At 44.0% G+C, this 20055-nt stretch overlaps 1 protein-coding gene across 9 annotated transcripts in view; it reads left to right on the top strand.

Annotated features, from left to right (window-relative positions):
- The window catches only part of RAB11FIP4 (RAB11 family interacting protein 4), a 107075-nt gene that overhangs the window by 71433 nt on the left and 15587 nt on the right, over window positions 1-20055 (top strand). The window contains exon 1 of one of the 9 annotated variants that reach the window (XM_051634610.1): window positions 10021-10046. The exons of 5 other annotated variants lie outside the window; for them this stretch is intronic. The gene's annotated coding sequence lies outside the window, so the exon portion shown is untranslated. Of the gene's footprint in view, window positions 1-10020; window positions 10047-10075; window positions 10092-10201; window positions 10376-20055 lie in introns of those variants that run through there. 3 more of the 9 variants (XM_051634611.1, XM_051634609.1, XM_051634612.1) reach the window with 3 other exon arrangements.

Here is a 20055-nt window from a genome sequence, read left to right on the forward strand (position 1 = left end):
CTAAAAATACATTACATTTGTCATTGGGAACATTTGCACTTATTAATAGCCAATATTAAAAAAAGCCCTCTGAGTCCATCTGTTACAGTTTCTGATTTGGGCACTGAATGTTCAGGGTACTTGGGAGGTTTTTTAATATCCTTGCCTTTGGAAAGATCTTATTAGTTGTTTTAAAAATGATGACTGAATTTTTTTGAAATTTGTTAAAAAAACTTCACTTGTTCATGTCAATAAATAAGGACAAAATCTCACTGTTACGCCACTGTCTTGAACAGTGGCTGAGGAGTACTGAGATCAGAACTGGACACAAGTGATGAATCCAGCCTTATATCAGCATGATTAGGAATACTGGTAATATCACAGTAGCCCTGGTAGGGAGACACAGGGCCAAAGTGTATCTCTTCATGTGACCCATTCTTTGCAGTGTCCTTTGCAGTGTCCTTTGCAGTGAGGAGAGGACACAGACTGCCCCTCTGGCTTTGAGGAGCCTGTTGCTGTATCAAAGCTGCCATCACTTGTGTTGTTCCAGGCAGCAAATGCAATTGAGGGTGAGCATCTCTTATCAGTAGTTCCCATGCTAGTGACTGGTTTGTCCCTTTGATTGACAGCTGCGCTAATGAGGTTATTGTGGGGATGCAATCAGTGCACAGAAATGTTTTTATGTCTTGTGGTCTGGGATCTTGGGCTTTTTGTGTCCCGAGAGGCTCTGTCTCTAGTTGGCTGGGCCAGAGCAAAAGGCAGAACATGAAATGACTGTACAAGAAAAATGACTGTTGCATTTTCCTCTCTGCATTAGGTGGTTAGTTTGCCATAGCCCTTGTCAGAGCTATTTGCTATAGGATCCAGACAGGGTTTTCTCAGCCTTTTTATGTACCTTTGGAGTGAAAATACCTGGGTACAAGGCAAGTCCATTAGTTCCTATGAACAACTGGTTGTTCATAGATGCTCTAAGTAAATCATATTTGCTGCTCACATTCTTGATATTCACTGAACTCTGTTGACTTAGCTCTTGGTTTTCATGTAGCTGGCTTATCACAGTACAGGGCTGTACCCCAGGGGAGCCTCAGAGTTGGGTCTTGGCTTATACCAGAATAAAATACTGAGAAAGTGTTCTGATGACTGGTGGATGTTGTGGAGGAAGAGGCCATCATCCTGGTTGCAAGTTTTGGCAAAAAAAAAGTTTTCTGGATGTATCTTTTCTCTTATATTCTCTTGGTTTTGTCTCACTAGAGGTGTAGAAGGTTCCAAAGCACCACTTTCACCATGCAAAAATCTTGGTTTATTTCTTTTTCCACTTATCAGCATCTCATTATGCATCTGTGAGTTGCAAAAAAACCCTCAAACCAAACCAGCAGTGGCTACCAGCTCCTGTCTCTTAGGGACGAGATTAAAATCCACCAAAATGAAATGTCATGGAAAGTGTTGAGTTGGCATTCTCTGGTACTACAGAAAATTGACTTGCTGTATATTCCTGCTGCTGTGCAAAACTGGTGGAAGTACCTGGCTTGCTAGATTTCAATATGAATGCAAACAGGTGATGAATAGGAACCACAAATCATGGAGGTAAAGAAATGTGCTGGGGGTGGTCTGGGTTGATGTTTATACTGAATTGTTAAGGTTAGAATGCAATTCATATTTCACCTGATAAGACTGTCCATGTGTAGCTTTTAAATTAACATCTGTATGTTTCTTGTGAGATTGGACTTCTCTCTGTAATATCCTCTGAAATGCTTTGTAGGCATTACTTATAGAAAGTAGCTCGGGTTTTCCACCCATATGTGAATATTTTGGTTGTTGCTATTTTTAGCTGTGTCCAAGAATTAGAATTCTTTTTCTGGATAGAACTAATGGTTGAGCCCATTCCTGACTTTCTGTATGACCCAAGATCCTAAGCTGAAAATTAAACCTGAACGAGGCATATACAAATTTGCAGCAGCTGCAATTTAGATTGAGATTATTTTATTAACAATTTCTGAAACATGCTTAACCTGACAAGCCAGCTCCTCTGCTCGCAATTGTTGCGGTGTCTCTCAGACACAAGGAACTGAAAACATCTGGTTCCTCATTTGGTGGAGCCAGGAATCTGCTAAAAAGTGAAAGACAAGGAATGTAGCTGAGTGCCACAGTGTCACCAAAATGCAGAGTGACAAGAAATGGACCAGTTCATGTCTCTGTTGCATCCATTGTGATCTAGAGGCTGCAAGGGGCTGGGATGTTGGAGTCTGTCACACTGTGCTGTGACCTGTGTGCAGAGCCAGGAGGGTACTTCTGTGGCCTTCTGTGAAAGAGGCCATGAAATGCAGCAGAAAATAATGTTGCAATAAAAATAAAATAAAATAAAATAAAATAAAATAAAATAAAATAAAATAAAATAATAAAAAAAAACAACCACAACATTTTTATCAGAAAAGTTTTCTTTTGAGGAAGAAAAGTGTCCATTTTAGGACAAAAGAGGGAGGATCAAACATCCTACAAGCTCTGAGCCATGATCATATGTTGCAGGGTCACATTATCAGTCTAAACACTGTCCTGGATTTGCAAATCTCTCCATAAGCACAGATGTGCTTTGGGCACAGTGGGCTTATTGTCCCAAGCGAAATCGAAGGGAGGTCTGAAGCAATGTCTTGTTGTATAGATGTTGCTGCTAAAAGCAAATTCTCCCAGCAAGTAAGTGCAGATTGTTTCTGTTATTGATTGCCACGGTCTCTGCTTCATTGAGACCACATGGCCCACTTTGTTTTTGTAGCTGTCTTTTATTAAAACTGACAAAGAGGTATCAGCGTTTGAAAAGATGAGTCTTGAGAGTCCCCTGGGCAGCGTTTCCATACTGTAAAGTGATACTGGCACATTTGATCCACAAATGCTTTTAACACACTAATAAAACAAATGCCTTCCTTCCCAGGGTGGTCTTCTACACTACAAAGCTCGCTGGTTTTGTCCATGCTTAATGTGCCAGACCCCAAAGAAATGGAAAGAACCTGCAGTTTCTTCTGTCTTAAGCTGTGCTCTCAGGATTTGGTCCTGTGTTGTAAACTGCAGAGAAAAATTCCGATGTGTATAGGTTTTCAAGGTATATTTTGCTGCTTCATTGAAGGCTCACAATATGTTTTATATTCACGTGAGTTATCTTCATTGTTTTTCAGTATTGCTGAGACTGGCAGTCAGAAAGCTTTCAACCTTATTTCTGGTGACCAGCATTTACAGTTCTTACTCCTCTCCCATTCTTATAAGACCTGACTTCGTAAGGAGCTTGTCAAAGCTCTGTTTGAACACACGAAACATAAGAATTTTGTTTTGGCATTATATTTGAAGATAACAAAAAAATATTAGATCTGAGACATTTCACATTAGGGCCTATCATGAGTGGAAATGTTTGACCTCAATCTGTCTGTGTAACAGCTCTTGATCTGTAAAATGGGAATACCATCTTCTCTCATTTTGAAGAGGCTTTATGAAGACGAATTAATCTTTGCAAAGCACTCAGATGTCAGAGTGATGAACACCACAGAAAAGCTTTGGGAGAAATAAATAGTTCTGTCTACGGAGCAGATTGTTAGTAGCAGCTGTAAATAAGACATGAAGCTACACTTCGATCAAGGAGACTAAAGCAGGTATTGAATAGTTGCTGATAAACTGAGCACCATGCACCCTGTGTCCTGAACAAATCCAGACCAGTGGGAAATAGTGTGTGATTGTGTGATTAAAGAGGTGTGTCAATGCAAACAAGCAATAAGTGAAGTTGCACCCATGAGCTCAGTACAAGCTTTTCGTTGCTTTAGGATGCTCAGTTCTGTGACCTTGTTGTTAGCCATGTGTTATGTGAGAAATATTAGCCCCTGGTGAGCATGAATTATTCTAGTCCTGGCCAGCTGATTCTTTTTGTTTTCCTTCCCTCTACTAACCATATTATACAGTGTAGGGGCTAAAATCATAAAATCAGTTCATGAAAACATGCTCAGAGCTGAAGTTACTAGAATGTGTGTCATCAGCCAGCAGCCTGTCTTTTACAGACCATGAGAAGCAGAATCATGCAGAGTGGCATGACCATCAGAGGGGCTGTCAGAACCTCCTGCTGTGTCCACATCTCCAGGCTTGCCTCACTCCTGGCCAGTAAAGCCTACGGTCACTCCAGTCTCAGAGGGAGACAGCTGAGAAGATGTGTTTCTGTCTTTTTGGTGCAACACAGAGTTTGTTGGCTCCACCTTGGTTTTAGCTCTGAGTTGGCTGAGGGATGCTCACATTTTCCTTGCTGTTTTCTGTGCTCTAATCTCTGCAGTGAATGTGCCTGTGCCCCCAGTCTGGACAGTCCTCCAAGTCCATTTCTAAAGGACAGGGTACATGGTTTTCACTTGAATCTGCTCATGTAACCTGTTGTTTATTTTTAAATTTTTTTATTATTTGGCATATTGACAGAGGCTAAATAGAACAGGTTTTGCACTTAGTGGGTTTTTTTTTTGTAATGCTTTTAACAATGGTGCTTTAATCATGGATTCACAGATACTATTATAAGACACCTTTAGAGCTTGATATGAAAACCTAGTGATACAGTTGCAACGATGAGCAAAAATTAAACTGCTTTTCTGGGAGGTGTGCTTGTCCTGTTCCACTATCTGGCCTTCAGATTCACAGTTCTTGACTTACTGTCCCACAGGCTTGTGGAGAGGAACACAGAAGATCTCTCCAAATGCAGCCTCATTAAGCAACCAAAAAGTAACCTACTGATGGCAAAGAGATTGCAATTAGTTCATCTCTAGAGAGCGCCATGGCTAAGTCCCCTGAAATGTCTTTATGCTGTAAGTGCATGCAGTAAAGTTAGGTCCAACTTCATTACAGGCCCAAGGAACTGATGCTAGTGGGCCCTTAGCTGACCTCATTCTGCCTTCAGAGCTCTCATCTGCCCAAAGACCTTCTGTCACCAGCCCTTCTTTGACCTGTGCTGTTTGATCTGCCAGGCTGCCTGCTGTATTCCTGAGGACAGCATACAACAAGCACTCTGCTCTTGTTAATGTTAATGGGGATCAAAGGGAGAGCAGACCCCCATGGTATAAAGTCTGCTGCTGCTTCCTTAGTTGCTAAAATCAGCATCTCTGCAGATGCTTGGAGGTCTTGTTTTTTGGGAGTGGGAGCAAGGGTTGAGCTGAGCCTGCTCCACCTGGAGTAATGTTCCATGGCAGCTGTAGTTTGGAGCTGACCTCCTCACTTCATTCAGGTATGCAGGGGTAGGAGGGCAGGGAGAAAATTGCAGAAAGCTCTGAAAAGGCTGTCTGCTGTAAATGCAGCCTGCTTCTTCCCCCTCTAGTCTTCAGCTCAGCAGCTCCACACTTTTCCTGTGTGCATCCTATCTTAGCCTCCTGCTGACTTCCCTTTCAAAATAATCATGGTGTTATCCCAAAAGTGGAGTCATTTACCCAGGTGCAAGATTCCAGTATACACACAGAGCAGAGGTTATTTTCATTTATTGCATATTTGCTCAAAGGTGGGGTAGTTGTCCACCAAGCGATCCCCCCTGAAGTCACAAAGCTCAATACATTTATACACAATTAGTTTGCTCCACCTAACTAATACGTATCCATGGTTATTGTACTCTGATTGGTTAGTGAATTTCTCACTTCAATTTAAAAGTACAAAACACACAGAATTTACAGCATGTGCTTGGTGGGTAGGGGTCTTCACTTGGAGAGGGGTAGCCTAAGCACTGGAGGTGTGGTTTTCATAATATAATGATATTATAAAGATACTATAATTATACTATAACAATAGTATAATTATATAATAATGATGTTACAATGAGCAGAGGTTAGTCGTGTACAACGACCTTAGCAATTTTGCCACATTTGAAGCAAAGCACATATTATCTTTTTCCTTCTTCTAACAGCAGGGTCTTTGTCTCACAAAACCTTTGTAGCTTTTTATGACTCTCTTGTTCTTGCTCAGGGAAAGACTGCATTTTCTAAAGTATGTGAATGGACACAAACCTAGTCAGGAGAGAGTTCATTCTGCACTCCTTCTGTCCCCTTTTTCGTGCCTCAAAGTCTGTCTTTGCATCTTCTGATGGGAAGATCTTTGTGGCAGGGACTATGTGCTCCCTGTGTTTCAGCAGAAACTACCTTAATTTGGGCTCATTCTTGGTTTGTTCTGTCATAATAAAAGGGATTAATAATAGTACTGCAGTAATTCACACAAGTCTTGTTGCATTTGCTTCAAAGGAGGCACTCCAAAGTAAGTTGAGAGTAGATCTAGAGATGAAGATCCAACCAGCTGTAATTACTAGTCTGCAATATTGCATTTTGAAGCACAGCAGTTACATGCAGTAGTTACTTGGCCACCTTTTATTGCAGGGGGAAAACATACACAAAAAGTATTTTTACATAAGTATCTGTGCAAAACAGCCACCAATGTTCATCAGAGGGAGCATGATTAAAGGCTCTTGAAGCATGATTGGAGTTGCCAGTTTTCATGGGATAATTAAGATGAGTCTTTGGTATATGCATTCTAGTAATCTCATTATCTTCATTATTAATTAGTCTCTGTTCTTCACCTTTCAGCTCTAGTTTCTTGTCATTAGGATGACTAGCCTGTGAGTGATGTGTTAGTGAGAGTCAGAGGAATGATTCTGCCTCTGGAAGAGCAGAGAAGGTGCCAGCCTTTGTTCAGAATAGCTCCAGAAGAAATTGCAGTGCCTTGTAGAAGATCAGCAGGTTTCCCTGCCGTAAACCCTTTCAACAATGTACCCTGCTTGGTGTTTCCTGGCCAGGAGCCCCTGGTTTTGGCAGGCTCTGGCTGCTGCTGGAAGTCAGCAGGATTGCTATTTAGGCACTCAGCTAAGTATTTAGCAATCTTCCTCTAAGCACCCAAATATTAATATTTTGCCCAAATCTCCTCTGGCATGCTTCTGCAAGCACATTTTCAGGATGCTCAGCATTATTCATCTGTGGCATCTGGCAATACCAAGCCAGTGTAGTCATCTTTCTTTCCTGTGGTAATGGAGAGAAAAGTCTACTCTCCATTAACAGAAAGGTAGCTGTCTCTATCCTAGCCACAAACCCTGGACAGAACTAAGAGTACATGTACTTGGCAAACGCCACTGTGTACAAATGGGCATTTGGCAGATGGGATTTAGGAAAAACAAAGTGAATTAAGATAGAAACTTAGTGTGAGGGAATGCCTTGCCATTTCCAGGCACCAGCTTTTATGGTAATGAAGGAGCACATCTCCCCTTGTATGGTTCTCCTTTGAAAAGCAGGAAGCTTGCTTTTGATGGAGTCAGAAAATACCATGCTCATGAGGGTCTCAGTGTGCAGATCCTATTCATGCAAACCAAGTATGAAGCCTGGAGTGTATTTCAATGCCTGTGGTCATCTGAGCTATTACTGACCTGCACAGACTCCTCAGCAGCCTGAAATTAAGATGAGAATAGACCTCCAGTCTCAGATGGGAAAAATGTATTGTGCAACATCTTCTGTGGTGCTGACTCATTTGACTTGCAGCTGCCAGTCTTACCAAGCAGAAGCTGTTCTGGGGATTTCATGCTGACATGCAGCCCCTCCTCCTCACCTTGCAGCTCTTAGGCATGAAGCAGTGAAAGGTCTGTCTCACTCCTGATGGTTCTCATTCCTCCAAGAGAATGCAGTGATGGCCACCTGCCCTCCCTCAGCCATGATGAAGTGCTCTGCTTTTCCCTTTGTAGGAAACAAATCATAACTAATGTTAAATTATCACTTTACTATGAAATATGTAAAAAATAAGGTCTTTGTCTCAATGGAGATCAAAGCCAGCCTATAACAATCTCTACTTAATTAGACTTAGCTTTAATGACGTGAGAAACTGACCTGTATTATAGTTATGGTTATTACTTAGTAAAGTTTTTATACAATCATTCCTTAATAAGAAGTGATTGTCTAAAACCTGGGCATTTTCTAAGACCTTTACTGAGGAACACTTCTATCAATGAGACATTAATGCCTTCTCAATTATTACTATGTAATAAATGGCAAAGCTCTGGGTAGCACACTGAGTAATGCATTCAGCAGGTGTACCTAACAGTTGTGTTTATGTTCTTAACATCACTATTTTAGTATTAATTTTAGCCGTTGCTCCTTTATCTTTTCAACATTTATTTTACATTTTGCGTATTAAAAGCTGCTGAAAGTATAGCTGTGTTGGCTAATCATTCTGTAAGTATCAGGAAACATTTCACAATGTGCCCTAACGCTGCCTGATCAGTGTAGCAATCCAGACGTTTCTTACTTGCATCTTTAAGGAAACCATTAAAAATGCATTGTGAAAGTAATTATTTTATTTATGATCATTATTTCTTCTGCAATAACCTTTGACATACAGCTATCTCTTTCAAAATGAATATTGAAAGGAAAATAATATTTTACAAATCTCCTGTTTAACAAGCTGTGAAGTTGTTTCTCCCCAGATCTGTCTTGTAAAAAATTGTTTTTCCATTAATATAAATTAATGAATAGAAGGAGGTCTGGGAGGTGGTTTTGATCCCTGATACACCATTCATTATCAGCTTCTGCTCAGCTTCCCAGGAGAGCTCCCGAACACGAAGGCTGGGAGCCCAGGATCTGCTGGGTCCTGTGGGGGGACCTGCCCCGAGACCTGCCCTGCTGAGTCCCAGGGCCCACGGACACAGGGGGGCTGCCTGGCTGAAGGTGCACTTGGCTTTCATCTGTTGCAGTTGCACTTCATTACACTAAACCTAAGGCATCCCCTGTCCCTCCAGTGCTTCTCTGTTCAGCAGGGAGGGAATTATTTTCATTTTCTTTTGATGAACTGGTTAAAGGGTCAAGTTCAGTGAATTGCTTTAAGCTTTGCATATAAGAATTGTGACTAATGAATTGATATTTCTTTTATCTTCTCTTGCTTTTTGAAGAACAGTATTTTCCACTTAGAAGTTGCTGCCAGGGATGATAATGGAGGCAGGCTTAGGTGGTACCTGGGGCAGGGGACATGAGGCTGGTAGGTGGGTTTGAGTGACGTGTAGGCTGGTGGGCTTGTCACTGCCCACTTTGGTCTGTTTGCTTCCAATTTCCTTATCCTCTGCTCCAAGTAAGTCCTGGGCCTCTCCTCTCTGGGAGGTGCCCTTCCTTTGAACGTGCTAAAGTCAAAACAATTTGAGGATAGAAGTATAAAGTCCTTAAATGATCTTTCAGTCAGCATCTAACTCTATATGAGCGCTGAAGTGCAGCACAAACAGCTTTGCGTAACCCTTGTGAAATACCCAAAGTTAACTTTAACAACAGGTTTTGAATAGGTCTGGATCCAGTGTAAGGGCAGGGACTGGGGATTGTTTCCTTTTCCAAGTATTTTAGTGCCTGTATGATTGGGAGGGAGGTGCTTCTCTGTTGCCTCAGTCCTGCAGGATGGTGTTTCCTGGTGTGTACTGTTCCTCACCGTTCACTCCGGCGACAACTGTGACAGTGGGTGAGGGCAGGGCTCGGCTCCTGGGCAGCACCTTTGCAGAAAACGCTTGTTTGAACACCACCCTCTGGGTCTGAGTCCTCTGCTGCGAAGCCACAGAAACAGATTTTTCTTCTTTAATTTTTTCTTCGTTAGCACTGACAGCCCAGCAAACAAACAAAACAAAACAACAAAAAAAGGAAGTTACACAACTTCTAAGAAGTGAAGTGAATTAAAAATAACAAAGTCAGTGTGAGTATTTGCGACCTTTTCGTGTTGCTTTCCAATATATTCTAACTCAAGGGATTGCATCCCGGGCCAAAACCAGACGTGGGCTCCCTCACAGGTTGTGTTGCCATCACCACCGCGGGCCGCCCGTGTTGCCGTCCCCCGCTTGCAGTTGTGTGACGACACCCTCCTGCTCCGGGACACCCTGGAGCGGGGTGCACACCCCCCCACACACACACACACCCCCGTTACCGAGGGCCTACACGGTGGCCCAACACCCCCCCCGGTGTCGCGTAGCAACGGCGGGGCGGGCCGCGCGCGCTGCCAACGGTCGCCTGTCGCCGCCCCCCGCGGGGGCGGGAACGGGGCGTGGGGACAGCGGCGACCGAGCGGCGCCGGGCCAGGTACGGGGCAGGCGGGGGGGGAGCCGGCCGGCACCTCCGTGCGGGGTGAGGCGGAAGTTCGAGGGGGTGTTTGGGGGGGATACCGGAGGGATTCCGCGCTGCAGCCCCACGGCTCCCGCTGCCCGGAGGGGCAGAGCGGCAGTCAGAGCCCGGGGGGCTGCGGCGTGAGGGAAGGGGGACCCGTGGGCGGCTGGATTTGGGTTGCGGAATTCCTCCGGGTTTGGTGTGGGGGGCTGTCGAGGAGGGAAGGAGGAAGCATCTCGAGAGACCTTTCCGCTGCGGTGTTCCGCGTTTGCACGGGGCCTTTTGCAACCTGGGAAATAAGGCAGGTACAGAGAAAGCGTGCGGGGCGGTTCGGTGTGTTGGGTGTTTTTTGTCTTTCTTGTCTGCCTAGGGAGGGCTTTTTTATTATTATTATTTTTACTCTGGAGTCGTGTGCGCTGAAAGGTTGGGCTCGCTGTGGAAGTAAGCAGGTCGTGGTGATAGCTCTGTGATGAGGAAAAGGCAAAACCTCCTCTGGCAGCCAGGCACGGGGATCTGGGGGGTCAGGGAATCCTGTAGCAGCACTCGGATCTATCCCCTGGAGACGCCCGAGTATCTGGGCTTTAAATCTTTAAAAGGGGAAGAGGAGAAGAGAGTGCATTTGAAGGGTGAATGCAAGCAAGGGGCTTGTTCTGTAATTATTTTCTGTGGCACTGCTGATGTGTTTGGATTGCCATTACTTATTGTTGAATGTGTTTAATACCCAACTGTGGTTCTGAATGAATTTGCTGGCTCTGGGATGCTGGTGACATAGCCAGGAAAAAATGATTTGTGGTTAGTATGTGGCTGTCATGACAGTCTGTTCTGTAGCTACAGATCTTGTGTGTAGCTCTCATGTGGGACCTGTGTTGCTCTAATGCAGTCGGTGAAGTGGTCCTGCCTCTTAAATGAGGAGAGTTGGGCCTGTGCTCCATGTGCTTGGCAGCTTAGGAAGGCAGTTCACAGCGGAGATCTTCCTCTTGAAGCTGCCGATGATGAGAGCATAGGAGATGTTCTTGGTGTGGGGCTGTTTGTCGTGTCTCTGAGATGGGACAGGCAGTTTTGCTTTCTGTTATGCCGAAGTGACCTGTGGCGGGATCCTGGAGCAGGCAAGCGCTGTCCTCACTGCCGTGCTAGTGCTGGATTTTGGGTGGGGGTTTAATGTTGCTGCTTTGATAGTGACAGTCTTCATTCATTCTGGCAGATTTACAAGGTTAGTGGCTTTGGGGCACAGATCACAATTTATCTGGAAGAGACCTCATGTTATTTGTCTGTTCTAACTACTTATGTTAAGGAGGGAGAGTCAGATGAGAGAACACTTCTGAAATAGGTTCAGAATAGGCTCCCTAAGTGTGGACTTTCTGGTACCTGTATTCAAGCAGCTATACCAGTATAATTTGTGATTCTCTTAGTCTTTTCTAATATGCTGTCATAGCTGCTCCTGTTAAAAATACTCTTACCAGTCAGATGGTGTTCTGAATGTGGGGTTGCTCCCCAGTAATGGCATTGAATTGCCCTTCCCTAAGAATTGCTTGTTTTTCAGTAAGAAGTGTGAACTTGTTGGTGATGCAAGTAACGTTTCTGCCTGTGGTCCTTGTGATTTTTGGGGAGGGAGGAATGGCATGATGTCACCACCAGATATGTACAGTAGCGTGGGCTGTTATTTGCCCAACTGGATACAGGAGGAGATTGTGGAATTTCTGCTTGGCCGCATCTGCCCAAAGTAAGAGGACCTTGAGCTGTTCCCGATGCTCAATGTGATAGCCTTCAAGCAGTTGTAAAACCTCTTTTAATGGGCCTCTTTTAACTTTGTTATTTGAAGAATTACTGCAAACAGCAGCAAGTCTCCCAGAAGCCACCTGATGTGCAGATGCTTCTCAGCTGTGGTTACTTTGTCAGGGCTCTTACTGGCACTGTGGTTGGGGGATCTTAGCCATGAGCAAAGGCTGCAAAACAAAACACTTCCCACGCTAAAATGGCAAGCTTTGTTTCAGTTATTGATTAACCAGTCCTGTTATATGTGTTGAGCATACCTTGGGCTGAACTCTTTCTGTCTTTTGGATACACTGTTACAGTGAAATATTTTAAATTGTTATAAAACTAATAATGGGTTGTTGCTGAACTAACCCTTATCCAAACAATAATATTCCCAAATGCTTGGGTAGCTGATCTCCCAAATTCTGAATAGCAGCATAGTAATGTAATTCCTTTTGTTCTTTCTATAGTCATTTCAGTTGATAACTGCACTGATCAGGCTCTGTAAGTGCTTCCTGACAACACAAAATGTGCTTTGGGCTCATTGCAGCTAATAACTGCAGTTTAAGAGAGGGGTCTCTGGATATGGCTCTGCTTTGATTCGTGTTTTCAGTGTGCAAACTAGTGTTGTTATAAATTATTTCTACTTGGTCCCTATCTGTTTTATCTGTGCCAGTCCAAAGGTAGAACTATCTCCTGCCTACGCGTAGCTGTGAAGTCTAAAATAAGCCATGTTTTGTATTTTACCATGTAAGTGAATAAAACAGTTTGTTGACTGTGCCAGAGTTTATGATTACTGGGTTCTTAATTTGTGTTTGTCACGTGTTGAGCACTATGATGTGCTTGACAGCCCTTCTACAATTAAGTGTATTCACTTCATTGTAAGAAAAGAAAAGAGCAGGTCTGTGAAAGCCTTTTTTTAATTTTTTCATAGAATGGTTTGGGTTGGAAGGAACCTTAAAGATAATCTAGTTCCAACCATTTCTTTAAAAATAAAAAAAATGCCTTTTATAAATAGATGAGGAGACTGGACATTTTTATAAATCAGTGCTTGCAAACTTTGCTGGGTAAAGGCTGCAATACCAGTTATTTTCTACAGCAGAAACACCTTAATCTGGGGTTTGCCAAGCCATGAGCTGAAGAGCAGCCAAGGTCCTGGAGCTCCTTCCTCTGACTAATGAAGAGCTCTTCAGAGCTACTTCAGTATTTCTTAAACACAAAGTAATTAGTTTTTAGGTTTGTCTGCATTCAGACTGACCAGTGAGCTCTGGGGAAGTATTTCCATATAAACTAGAGCAAAGCCACATCCTTAGTGCTTTCCCTCTGCTTGCCAACAACTACTCATCATCAAGCATGGCTGGATTTCTTACTCTGCTAGGAAAACTCGAGATGGTTCTCTACCTCTTGGGGTATGAAATTGCTCCCATTCCCCAATCATTCCTCCCCTCTGGAGACTGCAGCAAAATCTAACCCTAGTGGGTGGGTAGACACACTGCTATGATTTGCGAGGCAAAAATCTTATTTTTTCTTAAGATGTCTTTATTTCCCTGTGTTTGCTGCAGGCCAAGCTTGCAGTAGTATAGAACAGAAATGCAAATATTATAGTTTCCAAGTTCTTTGGGGGAAGGGAGTTTGACCAGGGCTTCTGTAAATAATTAGCTAGACATAAGCAGAACTGTTCCTGCCTGGGGCAGCTTCTTCCTGTTCTCCTCACTGTTTGTGCCTAACGGTGCTCCAGGAGGTACCAGGAGTACCCTTCTTGGCCAGCCATGGTCTGGAGCAGCAGAAAGGCTGCTCAAGGAACTCGTCACCATGTGCCTGCAGCACCCACAGACAAGTATGATGCAAGTTTTTGCTGTTTACTGAGTACTTGACTGTGTGACCTTGAGGCGCCAAGGAAAACAAGTTAGTGTGTGAGCTCAGCTGTCCTCCTGAGCAGCAAACACCAGTTTCAAAGAGCACCCTGTAACTTACAGACTTGGTTAATTAAGGAACTGAACTGAGAAGCTAGTGCTGGACTATGCTTTAGGCTTAAAATACAGAAATTTGTGTTAAGCTCCAGCTCTCTTTGATGAGGTATAGGTGTTCACCTGTAGTATTGCTTCAAAATAATGTAACCTGAGCTTACCTCTGACCCTTGGTCTTAAGGCTGGTCTGTACTGGGGTGTCTTTGGAGTGCCTTTAGCTGTGAACTGCAGCTCTGTGTTTCCTGTGCACAAACATTGTGACATCTGACCTGTAGTTGGCTGTATGGCTGCCAGGGCACTGCGATCTTCGTAGTTTTGTCACCAATTGTCCATACCAACATTTTTACTGCCCATGATGTACTAGAGGAACTTTTACTGGCCCTATTACGCACAGGGGCAGGCCTGAGCATCAGTCCCAAGTAAGAGTTTGACATTTTCTGTCCTCCCTCCCTGTTCTGTCTTTAAAAATAGAGAGATTGTCTCACCCCGAGGCAACTTCACATCTCTTTTTTAAAGTACATGAAAGAGAAGAGAAATCGTATTGCAGCTCAAAGCTGAAGTGCCCTGGTCAGTGTTGGAACAAGGTGTGATCTTGTTCAGGAAATGGCCTGATGGGTTTTGTTCTGAACTCCATGGCTGATGTGCTGGCCCCTTCCATGCCAAAAGTGAAGGGAATGTACAAGAGTACAGTGTTGTCCCTAACACTGCAGACTAGGGTGTTTTCTTCTTAAGGGATGCTCCCAGCTTTGAGCCTCCAGTGATAACTGATGAGTGTACACCCAGTACAGTGGGAAGCAGCCCAGGGAGTGATGAGATGCAACTTCAAAGTAATGGGAAAGAGCCTTTTTTTTTTTTTCTTCATTTTCTTTGGAGGATCAAATAAGCAATCTGCTAAAGTCTTTTAATGTTGAAACTTTCAGAGCATAAGCAATGACCTGTGAAAAGGAGTGCTTTCTAGACCCTGTGCATGATGAGGTCTGGCACGTCTATTACGGCCAATTAAAGTGACAGGTAGCAGAGTGTAAACACTCCTGACTCCTGCCGCTCCCTGGCTGGCTCCAGGCTGCATGCTGCCTTTCTCCTCTTGCCTTGGAAAAGGCAGTTTGAACTTCCTATCCAGAGCACAAAGCAGCCTTTCAGAACCTCTGTGCCCTCTGCTTGTGTGGTTCAGCGGGAACAACCCAGAAACTGAAGCTTGGTCTTTCAGTCCAAACCTGTTGTTTGAATTGTAGGATTGTATGAGATACAGATGCAACATTGCCAAGGAAAGAGAGACTGGCAGTGCACTGCAGCACGGGCACAGCTTGTCCTCTGGGGACTCCACCAGCTTTCCAGGATGCTGCACTCCATCCTAGGTTTGGATCTTAAGAATAAACTTGCCCCTATAAGTCCCTTCCAGTATCCACAGCAGTAATATGTGAAGCTTTGCCTTATACTGAGCTTCAAATCCCAGATTTGAGTAGGTATAGAGAGGAAGCTATTGCATTTGAACAAATCAACTAAAATAGCTTAGTAAAATAACTACACTTTGAACACTCATCTTGAACTCTGAGAGATCTTAAACTCCCAGATATGCGAGGAGACTTGGTGTACTTCCACGCTGCAGCAGGAGATGGTTGCAGTTTGAAGGGCTGCTTCCTCCCTCCCTCAGCCGGGGCAGCCCCTGCTCTGCCCTGTCCGGGCACGGCTGCGGGGCGGGGGGACGCAGGCTCAGCTTCCTCCTGGTGGCAGATGCAGCATTGTGGTCTCGCTTAGTGCTTCTGCATTGCCCTCCTACGTGGTTTCTCCTGTTTCCAGTCAGATTAAGTCAGCACCTCCCCACCTCTGCCTGACAACTGAAAAGGAAAGGAAAAAGATGTTGGCGGAGAATTTGTGCTTTAGAAAAAGTTCATAGCCCACTTGGTGTAAATATGCAACTGTTTGTAGAGGGGTGGAGTGTTTCTAAAACACATTGGTGAGAAGTGCTTCACACCCTTTTTTGTTACCCAGTAATTAACAGAAGACTTGCGTTCTGATGCAGTGACTGTTTAAATAAAGATGAAAGAGCCTGGATTCTCTCTGTGATGGGTGTGCACCAGTAAGTAACATTCCATCTGGGACTGTTGAGCTTCACACACCTCCCCAAGTGGTGCCTCTTCCCTTCCAGTTGTGGTGAGGTGACTTTTCCTGCGCTTTTGCTGGGAAGAAACTGGATGGGGAGGGTGCAGGAATTCAGACTTTCATCTGTCCCACAGCTTGTGGATTCAGTTTATTGGGTGGGTGCAGGTCGGGGGCATGATCCTGGTGAGGGGGAGTACCATGGTATTTCTTGTTTCTGGTCATGTGTGATGGTTCCAGCTCTTCCTAATCAAATTGCCCAGGGCTGGAAGACTTGGATCCTCTTTTCTTCCCTGTGTCCTCTGGAATACTGGGAGGCTGCCTACATGTCAGGGGTGCTGATTATTTGGCTGTGATGGGAGTGAATTTTAACTAGGCTTGCTCTGCAGCATGGATGTGTTGAAGTAGGCATGTCATGTAGCCTGTCAGCCAAATTACTAGCTTTCAGCTGCTTTATGTGCATATTTTAGGGATTGCTTCCAACCTGGGAAAGACCAGCCAGGTCACTGCAGGGCAAGGCAGAGCTGTATTCCCATACCCACCTAATGCTGTTGTTGCTTTCTGCCCCACAAGGATCAGAGGAAATCCATGGGAAACACTGTCTTCTGGCTCTTACTTCTGTTTGGGGTGGCTGTGCAAAGGCAGGCTGTGCTTACTCATCTGGGTTCAATGCAGCCACACAATTGCCTCTTTCGAGGAAGGGAATTAATTAGTTTCTGTGAAGTGGCCCTGGATCTTTGGGCTGCAGGTGCTTCTATAGAGCAAACTGTTGCTGAATATTCAACAGTTGCTATACAAGTGACTGACCAACTGCCTGTGAAGTACTTGGAGTTATCTTGAGCATCCGATTAGATAAAGTGCAAAGTACAAGTACTTTTAGCTTTAAAGCTACCCGCAGCTATGTTGTTGGTGATATTTTAATGTGTTGGGTTTTTTTTTTCTACGTGTGAATCTTCGCAGATCATAAGCAGCAACTTCATCTCTTTTGACTCAGGCAACAAAGAAGGGAACTGCTTAGCAGAATGAGAAACACAGTGATTCATACTAAGTCGTCAGAACTCATTCTTTTACTGGTTTCAGCTAATGGCAAGTACACTGAAAACAAATGACTCAGGATAGAAGTGTCTCCTAAGCTTTAACATACTGTTTAAATTGAAGTTAGCTCTTTTAAAGCTACCACTTCTTCTTGCCAACCTCTAATTTAGTACATGAAGTGCTGCAGATACCTAAACTGTGAAGGGATAATTTGAGAGGGTAAGGTGTCCAATCAGCCTTTTTCTGTTTGTTGTTTTGTGTTGTTTGGTTTTTTTTGTAGGAGTTTAATTTCCGTAGGTGTGGTCTGTGAGCAGCTTATGCTAGATGGCGTCATTGAAAGTATGGTCCTGTAAGAAACTGTGATCACTGAACAATTACACCTTCAAATACTTTATAGCTTTAGTCAGTAGTGTGTGAATCTCTTCATATTGTTTACTAGGAATGTGCCCCAATTCTGTGGTTGGAGTTGCTTTCTTAACCTGTATTAGATTTTTTAAAAGCACTTTGCCATTTTTCTTCTATGGGCTATGTAAGCCACAGAAGGAAAACTTTATTTTAAATGTGTAATTGTGACGATTGCACTGAAGGCTGGTTTCAGGAAGGGAGCTGAAGAGACACCTGGGAGGTATTGGTTTGTGCCTGGAAACACTGCATTATTACTAGTGATTCTCCACCCCATAGCTCTTAAAGCTTAATAGCAAAGCATGTAGTTCACTCCTACAGAAAACAGATACACAGGTTTCAACACAATGGCTGTCACTGGTCCTATTTCCTGTACATCTTGCTGAAACTGTGATCTTTAGCACTGGTTGTGGGTGGACCTTGAGCACTTAAAAGTGTGAATAAGCAGCTGATGCACCTGTGGCAGCAGAGCTGAGCTTCCCTGGCAGAATTTTTTGTCATACTGCTTACTTTGAAAGGGCTGAGGTCTTCAGTGTGTGATTTGGCTGCCAGGTACTCAGAAGAGCAGATGAGGTGTGCTTCATAAACATCTCCTTTCCTCGCCCAGCTCTGTGGGGTAGGTGCCAGATTTGCAGAGCAGAGGGGGGCTGGCAGCCTGGGAAGTGATGTGCTGTGTGCTGTCCTCTTTCCCTGCTGTGAGGAAGCAGCAGAAGGCAGCTGAGGGGAAGCTCTTCAAAGGACCTTGGCTGGCCCATGTTCTTCGTTTATCCAGTCCACATCAGTCCCTGAACTCCCCACAGCTTGAAGATGGGATCAGCAGAAAGGAGGACCAGCTTCCAGGAGGGATTCCAAGTCTTGCCACTAGTGAGTCATCTCAGTAGCTGTAGAGCAGGTGTTCAGGCTTATGATGGGTCATTGCCTCCAAAAGACCATTTCTTTTCTTTTTTATTTAATGGGGCTTAGAAGTGAGTTTAGGAGCAGAACAATTACACTTTGAAAAAGAATGCGTGGTGCTGAGCAGCACAAGTACAGTGCAGCCTGTGCTGTAGCTATAGATGAGTACTTTAATACAAGTAAGTATGTGAAGGTTATGTTGCCAGAAGGTGACAGGAAAAAAAAAAAAAGATGACACTGCACATTTAATTGCTAATGGACTTTTTTAAAGGAGCATCTAGGCTGCTATTGTTAGAAAAAGCAAATGTGTGGTGTTACCTACAGGGAACAGAAAGGGATTCTTTCATGATCTTCTTGACCTCTACTTTCTTGTGTTAATTTGTTTAATGCCAGTGAGATTTTCCTGCTGTAAAAACTTGCTTAAGCAGAGACCTCTGAGAAAGACATGCTAATTGAAAGGGCTGTGCAAAAGCTGTTGTTTTTTTTTCTTTCCTTCCCTCCTTGATTTGCCAACTCCTGCTTCAGGGATCCAATGTGCCCTGTGCCCCTCTTCCTTCCCTTTTAGCTGAAACTTCTACCAGCTGGTGCAATTCCGTAACAGCAGTCGGGGGTTTATGGCATTAAAGTAAGAAATGGGAGCACTGTGCCTGTGGGGCATAGCTTGCAGGAGGAGACTTTGGGGAAATTTTAGCTAAACAAACACTCTTGGATACTTCTGAAACATCCTAATTGTTCTTAACAATATTTACTTTTTCAACACTTACTGAAAAGTTCTTATTGCTTATGCTGTCTCTTTGTAGATGCCAAGGTACTTTGCAAAGAGCGATAGCGTCATTAAACCTGCCTGCTTGTGCGGAGGCAAAGTGCAGGTCAGAAGATGTGCTGAAGAGCCTTGGGGCTATAGCAGGGCCAAGGCAGACTCCACAGCTGGTGTGACCTGCCAAGCTTCCAGTTCCCTGTGGATATGGGGTCATGGCCGTGTTGAAGGTGCTGTGTCTCAGAGCTAGAAATTTGATTGCATGAGGCAGTGTGGCTTCAATGAACATTACATGGCATGGACCAAGAAGAAATCCTTTTGAACACCTCTTAGAGCAGTACCGAGGGAAAGTTCCAGGCTTAATAAGACTGACATGGAAAAGTGGGAGAAGGCATATACATGTGTGCTTATTATTGTACAGTGCTGAAGTGTCTTACTTTTATTACTTGTCTATCTGGAAGACCTGTTGAAAGATCAGCTAGAAAAGCATCCAGGTATCTGCTCTGATTATGTACCCAGAAATTCAAACACTGCAGCTCAAGCTGTCCTTTCAACTGCTTGGGTGTTCATTAGTGGAGTAGGTTTGAGTAGGTGGGCGTTTTTGAATTTCTTAAATCTCTGTACACTAAGAGTTTTTACTGTCTTATAAACGGGTATTTCAGGAAAAAGTGGACAGTGAGACCTGCTTTTCTAATAGCAGTTTTTGCAAATCTTTTAAACTTGCAGCTTTTGGCTGACTCTTCTCATGTTGGGGTGAAAAAGGCACTGTGAAAAAGTGGTATCATCACATAGAATGTCACTGGTTCTGCAAAAGGGGATTTAAGCCACTGTGGTGCTAGCACAGGAGTGTCCAGAGGCTGTGGGGGTCACTTGTAGCCAAGCTGCTGCAGGTGGTGCCTCAGTAACAGCATCCCACTGGCCCTGCTTGCCACAGGGGCAGCTGGTGGTACCAGGTTGTCAATGCCTTGAGATTCCTGGGAAAGGGTAACAGTTGGGCCTAAATATGAGGTAAGCTCTGGGGTGGAGCTCTGAATCATAGCATTTGCAGGACTTGCTCTGAGTCGTGAGTTGTTTGTGTCAC

Source organism: Apus apus, chromosome 17, assembly GCF_020740795.1.
Source record: "Apus apus isolate bApuApu2 chromosome 17, bApuApu2.pri.cur, whole genome shotgun sequence".
In the NCBI taxonomy this organism is placed as follows: Eukaryota; Metazoa; Chordata; class Aves; order Apodiformes; family Apodidae; genus Apus; species Apus apus.